Source organism: Chlorocebus sabaeus, chromosome 19 (genome assembly GCF_047675955.1).
Source record: "Chlorocebus sabaeus isolate Y175 chromosome 19, mChlSab1.0.hap1, whole genome shotgun sequence".
Lineage (NCBI taxonomy): Eukaryota > Metazoa > Chordata > Mammalia > Primates > Cercopithecidae > Chlorocebus > Chlorocebus sabaeus.
This window is the reverse complement of record NC_132922.1, coordinates 20,248,422-20,258,622: the sequence shown is the minus strand read 5'-3', so window position 1 is coordinate 20,258,622 and position 10,201 is coordinate 20,248,422.

Below are 10,201 nucleotides of genomic sequence, written 5' to 3'. Positions count from 1 at the left end.
TTACAGGCATGTGCCACCATGCCTGGCTAATTTTGTGTTTTTAGTAGAGATGGGGTTTCTTCATGTTGATCAGGCTGGTCTCGAACTCCCGACCTCAGGTTATCTGCCCACTTCAGCCTCCCAAAGTGGTGGGATTACAGGCGTGAGCCACCATGCCCAGGTTTTTATTTTTTATTTTTATTTTTATTTTTTTTGAGACAGAGTCTTACTCTGTCACCCAGACTAGGGTGCAGTGGCGTGATCTCAGCTCACAGGTTCAAGCAATTCTCCTGCCTCAGCCTCCTGAGTAGCTGGGATTACAGGTGCGTGCCACCATGCCCAGCTAATTTTTGTATTTTTAGTAGAGACAGGGTTTCACCACGTTTGTCAGGCTGGCCTTGAACTCCTGACGTCGTGATCCACCCGCCTCGGCCTCCCAAAATGCTGGTATTACAGGCATGAGCCACAGCACCCAGCTGGCCTTGCTGAAACTTTCTGAGAGCTGCACAGCAGCCTAAGACCTTCCTTATTTCCTTCCTTCCCTCCCTCCTTCACAGGAGTCAGACCTGCACCATAGTCTGATGAATGTCCTGGTCTCCTCTACTTTCCTCCCCATTTATACTCACAGGACTCCCCTGCAATCAATCCTCTGCACATTTAATCCCGTTTTAGCATCTGCTTCTTGGAGGACCTGGACAAACACAACCAGTCATGGATTTACAGTTCAATGTTTTTCACAAATTGAGCACATTCATGTAACCGGCACCCAGATCAGGAAATAGAACATGAACTGCACCCCAAAATGCCCCCACAATTATGCTACCTTCCAGTTTCTTCCCATCAAAGAGGATCGTTAATCTGACTTCCCACATCATATATTAGTTTTGCCTGTTTTTGAACTTTTTATCTCATAGCATGTTTTGTCAAGAACCGTGCTGAGACCATCCTGGCTAACACGGTGAAACCCCGTCTCTACTAAAAATGCAAAAAATTAGCCAGGCGAGGTGGCGGGTGCCTGTAGTCCCGGCTACTCGGGCGGCTGAGGCAAGAGAATGGCATGAACCCGGGAGGCGGAGCTTGCAGTGAGCCGAGATCGCGCCACTGCACTCCAGCCTGGGCGACTGAGCGAGACTCCATCTCAAAAAAAAAAAAAAGAACCGTGAAGGGTCTGAAATGTTGCCCCACTCATACAGATACATAATTTTCATATATGAATACTGCAGTGACATGAGAACTCTAGGTCAAGGAAAGAGTTTTTTCTTAATACTCATCACCAGATTGACAGCCAGAGTAACCTCACTTCATTGGTTCCCCATATGCAGACCAACAGGCAATGCAATGAGAGCTGATGGAAATGTTCTGTGTGAGTGCCAGATTACAACTTGTAAGTGAAAGATGGAGAACAATGGATTTCCTCGTTTGTTTTATTTTATTTTATTTTATTTTATCTTACTTTTTGGGACAGAGTCTTGCTCTGTCACCCAGGCTGTAGTGCAGTGGCACAATCATGGTTTACTGCAGCCTCAATTGATCCTTCCACCTCAGCCTCCCAAGTAGTTGGGACCACAGGAATGTGCCACCACACGTGGCTAATTTTGTATTTTTTGCAGAGACAGGGTTTTGCCATGTTGCCCAGGCTGGTCTTGAACTCCCTACTGAAGTGATCCTCCCACCTCAGCCTCCCAAAGTGCTGGATTACAGGCGTGAGCCACCACCCCAGACTACATTTACTCCATTTATAGATACTGAAGAAAAGCTGCTGCTGCCTTCTCCCCTCTCAAAAGGGGAGAAAAAACCTCTGCTTCTTGGAAAGAGAATGGAAAACATCCTATTTATCACTCTAACCTATTGGAATATAAATACAACACTCGAAAAGCTGGATAAGCCCCAGTGTCTTTGGCTTTTATGACCTAGAGATGTTTCCAAAACATCTCTGGACTTCCAAACTCTTCCAAACTCTGGACTTCATCTCTTCTGATAGGTAAATACCTCGAGAGATAGTGCTCAGTCTTCCTGGAACCTTGAGAGCTTAACCCAGGGGCTTAGCCTGGGCTGTAAGCATTTGGTCTCCTTTAGAAGATAAGTTTTATTATCCTTTCAGATAAGACCAATTAACTACACAAATGGCTACAGATTAAAGTCTCATGGTGTGTAAAAAGTAAAACGTTTCTAGGGGAAGTGAGAGCAAACATCCCCATCTTTATATTGGACACATTTCCACACCTCAGGAGGTTAGGACTTTTTCCAGGGGCACTTCTGGGGAAGTTTTATTTCCACCACACAGTATGTTTTCTTCTGTGTCTGGCTTCTTTCACTCAACACTATGTTCATGAAATTCATCCATATTATTGTGTGAATGGCCATTCATTCTCATTCCTGTACAGAATATATCATAATCTATCCCTCCTCTTTTTGTTGGGGATTGAGCCACGCAAAGTTCACCGACTGCTAAGACAGGGAACCATCCACAGGATTGCCCTCACTTCTGACTCCTGTTGCAAGTTTTGGGTTCCAAAGACTGCCCTCAGGTTTGGTGATTCACTGGAAGGATTAACAGAAGTCATTGAAAACTGTTATATTCACCATTACAGTTATTGCAGGGAAAGGATACAAATTAAAATCAGCCAAGGGAAGAGACACATCAGGCAGAGTTCAGGAAAGTACAGAGTTTCCAATCTTTTTTTTTTTTTTTGAGACAGAGTCTTGCTCTATCCCCTAGGCTGGAGTGCAGTGGCCCGATCTTGGCTCACTACAACCTCCACCTCCTGGGTTCAAGCAATTCTCATGCCTCAGCCTCCTGAGTAGCTGGGATTACAGGCACCCACCACCACGTCCAGCTAATTTTTGTATTTTTAGCAGAGATGGGGTTTCACCATGTTGGCCAGCCTGGTCTGGAACTCCTGACCTCAGGTGATCTGCAAGCCTTGGCCTCCCAAGGTGCTGGGATTACAGGCATGAGCCACTGTGCCCAGCTCCCAGTCATCTTCTTTTTGTAGAGTCAGAACAGCATTACTTTCTTGGCACCAATGTGTGGCAATATGCACCGAGTATTGCCAACCTGGGACACTCACCTGAGACTTGGTGTTCAGAGTCTTTATTGGGACTCCATCACATGGGCAGGATTGACTGCTTATGTGGTTGATATCAATATCCAGCCCTCAGGTGGTCATGCTGATACCAGGTGAACCAGAGTCTCCACCCTAAATCACACTTACTATCTAGCTGACCCAAGACCTCCAGGCAAACATAGACATTCCTATCAGGCATGATATTCCAAGGACTTGGAGATTACTTCCCAGAAGCTGAGAGCAAAATACCTCTCTTTGGTCACAATTAAATGTTTTACCACATAGATACTTTCTAATCTGAGCTGAGTATAAATAGTACTGTTACGAACATCTGTGCTTATTGTATTTATTTCTTTTGTCTGTTTGATCTACTGATTACTAAAAAAGGTGAGCTAAAATTTCCCACTTTGGTGGTGGATTTGTAAATTCTCCTTGTAGTTTTCTTAATGTTCAACTTATATTTTGTGGCCATCTTATTTGGCTTAAAATGGTTAAATCTTAGTGAACTGAATATTTTATCAATACATAGTAACCTGCTGTTCCAGTCACAATTATTGCATCTCAAAATATAGTAGCTTAAAATGAGAACAGTTTTATTATCTTATGGTTTCTGTGGGTTAAAAATTGGTGATGGGCAGCTGGGTGCAGTGGCTCATGCCTGTAATCCCAGCACTTTGGGAGGCCAAAGCGGACGGATCACGAGGTCAGGAGCTCGAGACCATCCTGGCTAACACGGCGAAACCCCGTCTCTACTAAAACTACAAAAAATTAGCCAGGCGTGGTGGTGGGCGCCTGTAGTCCCAGCTACTCGGGAGGCTGAGGCAGGAGAATGGGGTGAACCCGGGAGGCGGAGCTTTCAGTGAGCCAAGATGGCACCACTGCACCCCAGCCTGGGTGACAGAGCGAGAGTCGGTTTCAAAAAAAAAAACAAAAGTGGGGATGGGCTCAGTTAAATGGTTCTGTCTTGACATCTTTTATGCGATAAAAACTGGAATAGTAGGGGCGTGGAAAAGCTGGGAGCTGGCTGGAGCTCTCTCTCTCCCTCTCTTCAGGTAATCTCAGGGTTTATCCCTATGGATTACCTTTGTGGATGTTTGGTCTTCTTCACAGTGTAGCCGCCTCAAGGCAGTTGTACTGCTTACATGACAGCTCAGTACTCCAGCTGAAGTGTTCCAGTGAGCAAGGTGGAAGTTGCATTTTCTTTTCTGACCTGGAGTTATGTATCATCACTTCTGCATTCTGCTACTGACAAGGATGTCACAAACCTGTCTAGATTCAAAGGGAGGGGAATTAGACTCATCTCTTCATGATGAATGACAAAATTATAGAAAACCATGTGGAACAGCTGGTATTGTTACAGACAGCTTTGAAAATATAATCTGACACATCCTCTTTATCTCTCTTAATGTTTGTTGCCAATGATTATTTGATCTAATTTTTTTTTTTTTTTAAGATGGCGTCTCAGTCCATTGTCCAGGCTTGAGTGCAATGGCGCGATCTCAGCTCACAGCAGCGTTCACCTCCCGGGTTCCAGCAATTCTCCTGCCTCAGCCCCCTGAGTAGCTGGGGTTACAGATGTGTGCCACCATGCCTGGCCCATTTTTGTATTTTTAATACAGACAGGGTTTCACCATGTTGGCCAGGCTGGTCTCGAACTCTTGCCCTCAAGTGATCTGCCTGCCTCAGCCTCCCAAAGTGCTGGGATTACAGGTGTGAGCCACTGCACCCGGCCTCATTCATGTCTTTTTATGGCTTAATGGCTCACTTATTTATCACTGTTTTTATATATACAATATTTCATTGTATAGATGTACCGCAATTTGTTTATGCATTCATTGAAGGACACCTCAGCTGCTTCCAGTTTTTAGCAGTTATGAATAAAGTGGTTATGATCTTTTTTTTTTTTTTTTGACAGAATCTCGCTCTGTTGCCCAGGCTGGAGTGCAGTGGCACAATCTCAGCTCACTACAACCTCTGCCTCCCGGATTCAAGTGATTCTCGTGCTTCAGCCTCCCAAGTAGCTGGGATTACAGGCACACACCACCATACCCCGTGAATGTTTGTATTTTTAGTAGAGACGGGGTTTCACCATGTTGGTCAGGTTGGTCTTGATCTCCTGACCTTGTGATCCACCCACCTCAACCTCCCAAAGTGCTGGGATTACAGGCGTGAACCACCGCACCCGGCCCCCTCTTCTCTTTTCTTTTCTTTCCTTTCCTTTTCTTTTTCTTCTTTTCTTTTTTTTTTTTTCTGATATGGTTTGTTTGGCTCTGTGTCCCCACCTAAGTCTCATCTTGAATTGTAATTTCTACTTGTTGAGGGAGAGACCTGGTGGGAGGTGACTGGATCATGGAGGTGGTTTCCCCCATGCTGGTCTCGTGATAGAGAGGGAGTTCTCACAAGACCTGGTGGTTTTAAGTGTGGCACTTCCTCAGTCTTTCTCCTGCCACCTTGTGAAGAAGGTGCTTGCTTCTCCTTTGCCTTCTGCCATGATTGCAAGTTTTCTGAGGCCTCCCCAGCCATGCACAACTGTGAGTCAATTAAACCTCTTTCCTTTATAAATTACCGAATTGCAGGTATTTCTTTATAGCAGTGTGAAAACTAACTAATACACTTTCTTTATTTTTTGAGATGGAGTTCCACCCGCCTCGGCCTCCCAAAGTGCTGGGATTACAGGTGTGAACCACCATGTCTCCCTCTCCTCCCCTCCCCTCTCCTCCCCTTTCCTTCCCTTCTCTTTTGATAAAGATAGGGTCTCACTATGTTGCCCAGGCTGGTCTCAAACTCCTGGCCTCAAGTGATCCTGCTGCTTTGGCCTCCCAAAGTGCTGGAGGTTACTGCACCCAGTCACTGCATCCAGACAATTATTTCTTTCATGGACCATGCCTTAGGTGTTGTATCTAAAAAGTCATCACCTCTTCTTGAAGTTTTATAGTTTTGTGTTTCATAGTTAGGTCTATTTTGAGTTAATTTTTTGTAAAAGGTATATGTCTAGGTTGATTTGTTTGTTTTGCATATAGACATCCAATTGTTCCTGCACCATTTGATGAAATGTCTTACTATTACACTAATAATATCTTACTATTTGTCTTACCTTGAAAGTAATTGTGTGTGTGTGTGTGTGTGTGTGTGTGTGTGTTTGTGTGAAGGAGTCTCGTTCTGTTGTCCAGGCTGGAGTGCAGTGGTGTAATCTTGGCTCACTGCAACCTCCACCTCCTGGGTTCAAATAATTCTCCAGCCTCAGCCTCCCAAGTAGCTGGGACTACAGGAGCCTGCCACCGCGCCCGGCTAATTTTTTTATTTTTAGTAGAGACCAGGTTTTGCCATGTTGGCCAGGCTGGTCTCGAACTGCTGACCTCAGGTGATCCGCCCACCTCGGCCTCCCAAAGTGCTGGGATCACAGGCATGAGCCACCGCGCCGAGCCCCTTGAAAGTAATTTTAAACTTGCAGGCCCCCTAAAAGGGTCTTGGAGACTACCAGTCATCCAGTGACCACAGTTGGGAACCAATGCTCTAGTTGATGGGATTTTTTAAATGATTTTCTTCATCTTTGCTTTCTCTTTCTCCTTCTCCTCTTCCTCCTTTCTTTCTTTCTGTTTTTGTTTTTGTTTTTGTTTTTCTCCGAGACAGGGGTTTGCTCTGTCACCCAGGCTGGAATGCAATGGCATGATCTTGGCTCACTGCAACCTCCGGCCCCCAGGTTCAAGCGATTCTCTCACCTCAACCTCCCAAGTAGCTGGGATCACAGGCACGTGCCACAATGCCTGGTTAATTTTTGTATTTTTAGTAGAGATAGGGTTTCACCATGTTGGTCAGGCTGGTCTCTAACTCCTGACCTCAGGTGATCCACCTGCCTCGGGTGCCCAAAGTGCTGGAATTACAGGCATGAGCCACTGCGCCTGGCCTTAAAATGTGATTTTAATAAGGCCGGGCGCGGTGGCTCACACCTGTAACCCCAGCACTTTGGGAGGCTGAAACGGGCGGATCACAAGGTCAGGAGATCAAGACCATCCTGGCTAACAGGGTGAAACCCCATCTCTACTGAAAAATAGAAAAAATTAGCCGGGCTTGGTGGCGGTCACCTGTAGTCCCAGCTACTCAGGAGCCTGAGGCAGGAGAATGGCGTGAACCCGGGAGGTGGAGCTTGCAGTGAGCCGTGATCATACCACTGCACTCCGGCCTGGGCAACAGAGCGAGACTCCGTCTCAAAAATATATATATATGTGTGTATATATATGAATATATGATTTTAATATATACACATTTGTGTGTGTGTGTGTGTTAGCCAGGATGGTCTCGATCTCCTGACCTCATGATCCGCCCATCTCGGCCTCCCAAAGTGCTGGGATTACAGGCTTGAGCCACCGCGCCCGGCCATATATATACATTTTTAATCACTAAAATAGATATTTCATATAGAACCAGAATTGTGTATTTGTTATATCCATTCTTCTCATGCCATCTTTATGCATTCAATTTTATTTTTCTCTTTTGGGTTAATTATTAGGCTAGTCCTAGCCAAGTCAGCCTAAAACCACCAGAAACAAACCCAGTTGACCTATTCCAATGAGGGAAACCACCAAGCAAAGGAACTGCAGTGATCTGGCTGAACACAAGGAAAGGCTATTAAAGAATTGAGGGGAAGGGTGGAGTTCGGTGAAGTGTAAAGCAAGCAGTGTTTCGAGGTAAGCAGGCTCAAAGTATCACAGGGTGCTGTATGAAGGGTCAGCTTCAGGTCTGGATGGCAAAGTGGACTTAGAGTCTTGTTTCCTTGGAAACTACAAAGTTAAGAGAAATGTGGAATGCTGAGTCCAGAAACACCATATCTGAGACTGCTTCTCTGTGTCAAAATGACATAGCTCTTCCAGGCAACAGTGGGATGTTCTATTCTTACTAATGGGATATCAAACAGCAAATTTCTGATCGCTTGTGATTTTAGGGGGAAAAATATAAGTATCAGTAAAAAAGTAGTAGTCACTCAAAGAACACAGGTATTAGGACACTTTACAGCTGTAGCATGCATGGCCTTGATAGAAATGTTTCCTGTTGGCCAGGTGTGCTGGCTCATGCCTGTAATCCCAGCACTTTGGGAGGCTAAGGCAGGCAGATCACTTGAGGTCAGGAGTCTGAGACCAGCCTGGCCAACAGGGTGAAATCCCGTCTCTACTAATAATACAAAAATTAGCTGGGGGTGGTGGCGAGAGCCTGTGATCTCAGCTACTCAAGACGTTGAGGCAGGAGAATCGCTTGAACCTGGGAGGAGGAGGTTGCAGTGAGCCGAGATCGTGCCATTGCACTCCAGCCTGGGCAACAGGAATGAGACCCTGTCTCAAAAAAAAAATAAGAAGAAAAAAAGAGACAGAAAAAAATATATTTCCTGTTGATGTTGCAGCTGGCTTTAGAGGTCCGTGTTATCCCAGTCTAGTGGGAGCACAGGCAGACTTTTACTTTCTTGTTCCAAGCTAGTTTTCACCACGAATAGAAATCTTGATCTGGCCAGGTGCAGTGGTTCATGCCTATAATCCCAGCTCTTTGGGAGGCTGAAACAGGAGGATCACTTGAGCCCAGGAGTTCAAAAATAAAAAAATAGAAATCCTGATCCAAATGATGTAATCATTTTTGTTTTTCACATTCCCTGACCACATGACCTAAAATAGCACTACCCCTGACCAGTCACTCTATTTCTTTTTTAAATTTTACTTTATTTTATTTTTAGGACAGGGTCTCCTTCTGTTGCCCAGACTGGAGTGCAGTGGTCTGATCTCAGCTCACTGCAACCTCAGCCTCCTGGGCTCAAATGATCCTCCCACTTGTAGCCTCCCAAGTAGCTGAGACGTACAGGCACACATCACCATCCCTGGCTATTTTTTTTTTTTTTTTTTTGGTAGAATCAGGGTCTCACCATCTTGCCCAGACTGGTCTCAAACTCATGGGCTCAAGCAATCCCCTGCCTTGGCTTCCCAAAGTGCTAGGATTACAGGCATGAGCCACCGTCACTCTGTTTCTAATATGTATGGGAAATGTGCTGTCCTCCTATTCCTACTCCCCCCACCCTCTGGCACTGAGTCCAGGTAGGCAGGCAGGGGGGTGTCTCTCTCCTTTACTTCGACACCCTCACAACCTTGGGGATCAGAAGTGACTCTCTGGAAAGATGCTGCTGCTTCTCACCAGAGGCTGACGATACGAAGGCCACCTCCATGGCCACCTCCTCCAGGCTGCCCTCCTGGAAATAGCAGGAATCATAATCGTTGTTACTGGAAACAGGCAGAGGGTTGGGGGAGCCAAGGCAGTCCCACCCAGGACCAAAGTGGCTCTATTGCACACACTTCGCCGTGGCTCCCTTGAAGGTCCAAACGTGGGGTTCTGCAGAAGTTGGGCTCCCCACGGACCTCCCCTCTTCCTCAGGACCTCCAAGGGTGCTCCTCCTAGTGGCCACATCCAGCCTTTCTGACTGGACAACCTATCATTTAAAATTTTCAAGTACTTCCGTAAACAGACGCACGTTGCTGTATTTATTTATGTCAAGAGCTTGGTTTGTGATAAGTCAAGCTCAAAAACAGATTGTCATAAAAGAGTGAACCTTGGCAATTTGCCATAAAATAATTACAATACAGATTGTACATGCAAATGATTAGAGATATTTTAAGGTCATAGTGTCTTCACAAATTGAGCTGAAAGGGAACTGTTAGAATGATCTTGCCTAACCCTCTCATCTCACACAGGAAGAACTATTTTAAACTCAGAGAGGTTAAGTGACCTGGCCAAGGTCACACAGCCACCACTAGTTAACTCATATACGTTGATGCTCCTGTGGGACTGGGCAGATGAGGAATCTTTTGTTCTCTTTCCTGTCTGCAGGGATTTTTTTTGACATTACTTTCCTAGTTCTGGCAAGTACCCCTGCTTCTGGTAGTTTTGTGTCTCAATTGATTCAATCTCATTCTTTATTTTATTTTATTTTTGACACAGAGTCTCACTTTGTCACCCAAGCTGGAGTGCAGTGGTATGATCTTGGCTCACTGCAGCCACCACCTCCTGGGTTCAAGCAATTCTTCTGCCTCAGCCCCCCAAGTAGCTGGGATTACAGGCATCCGCCACCACGCCCGGTTAATTTTTTTTTTTTTTTTTTTTTTTTTTGTAGAGACAGTGTTTCC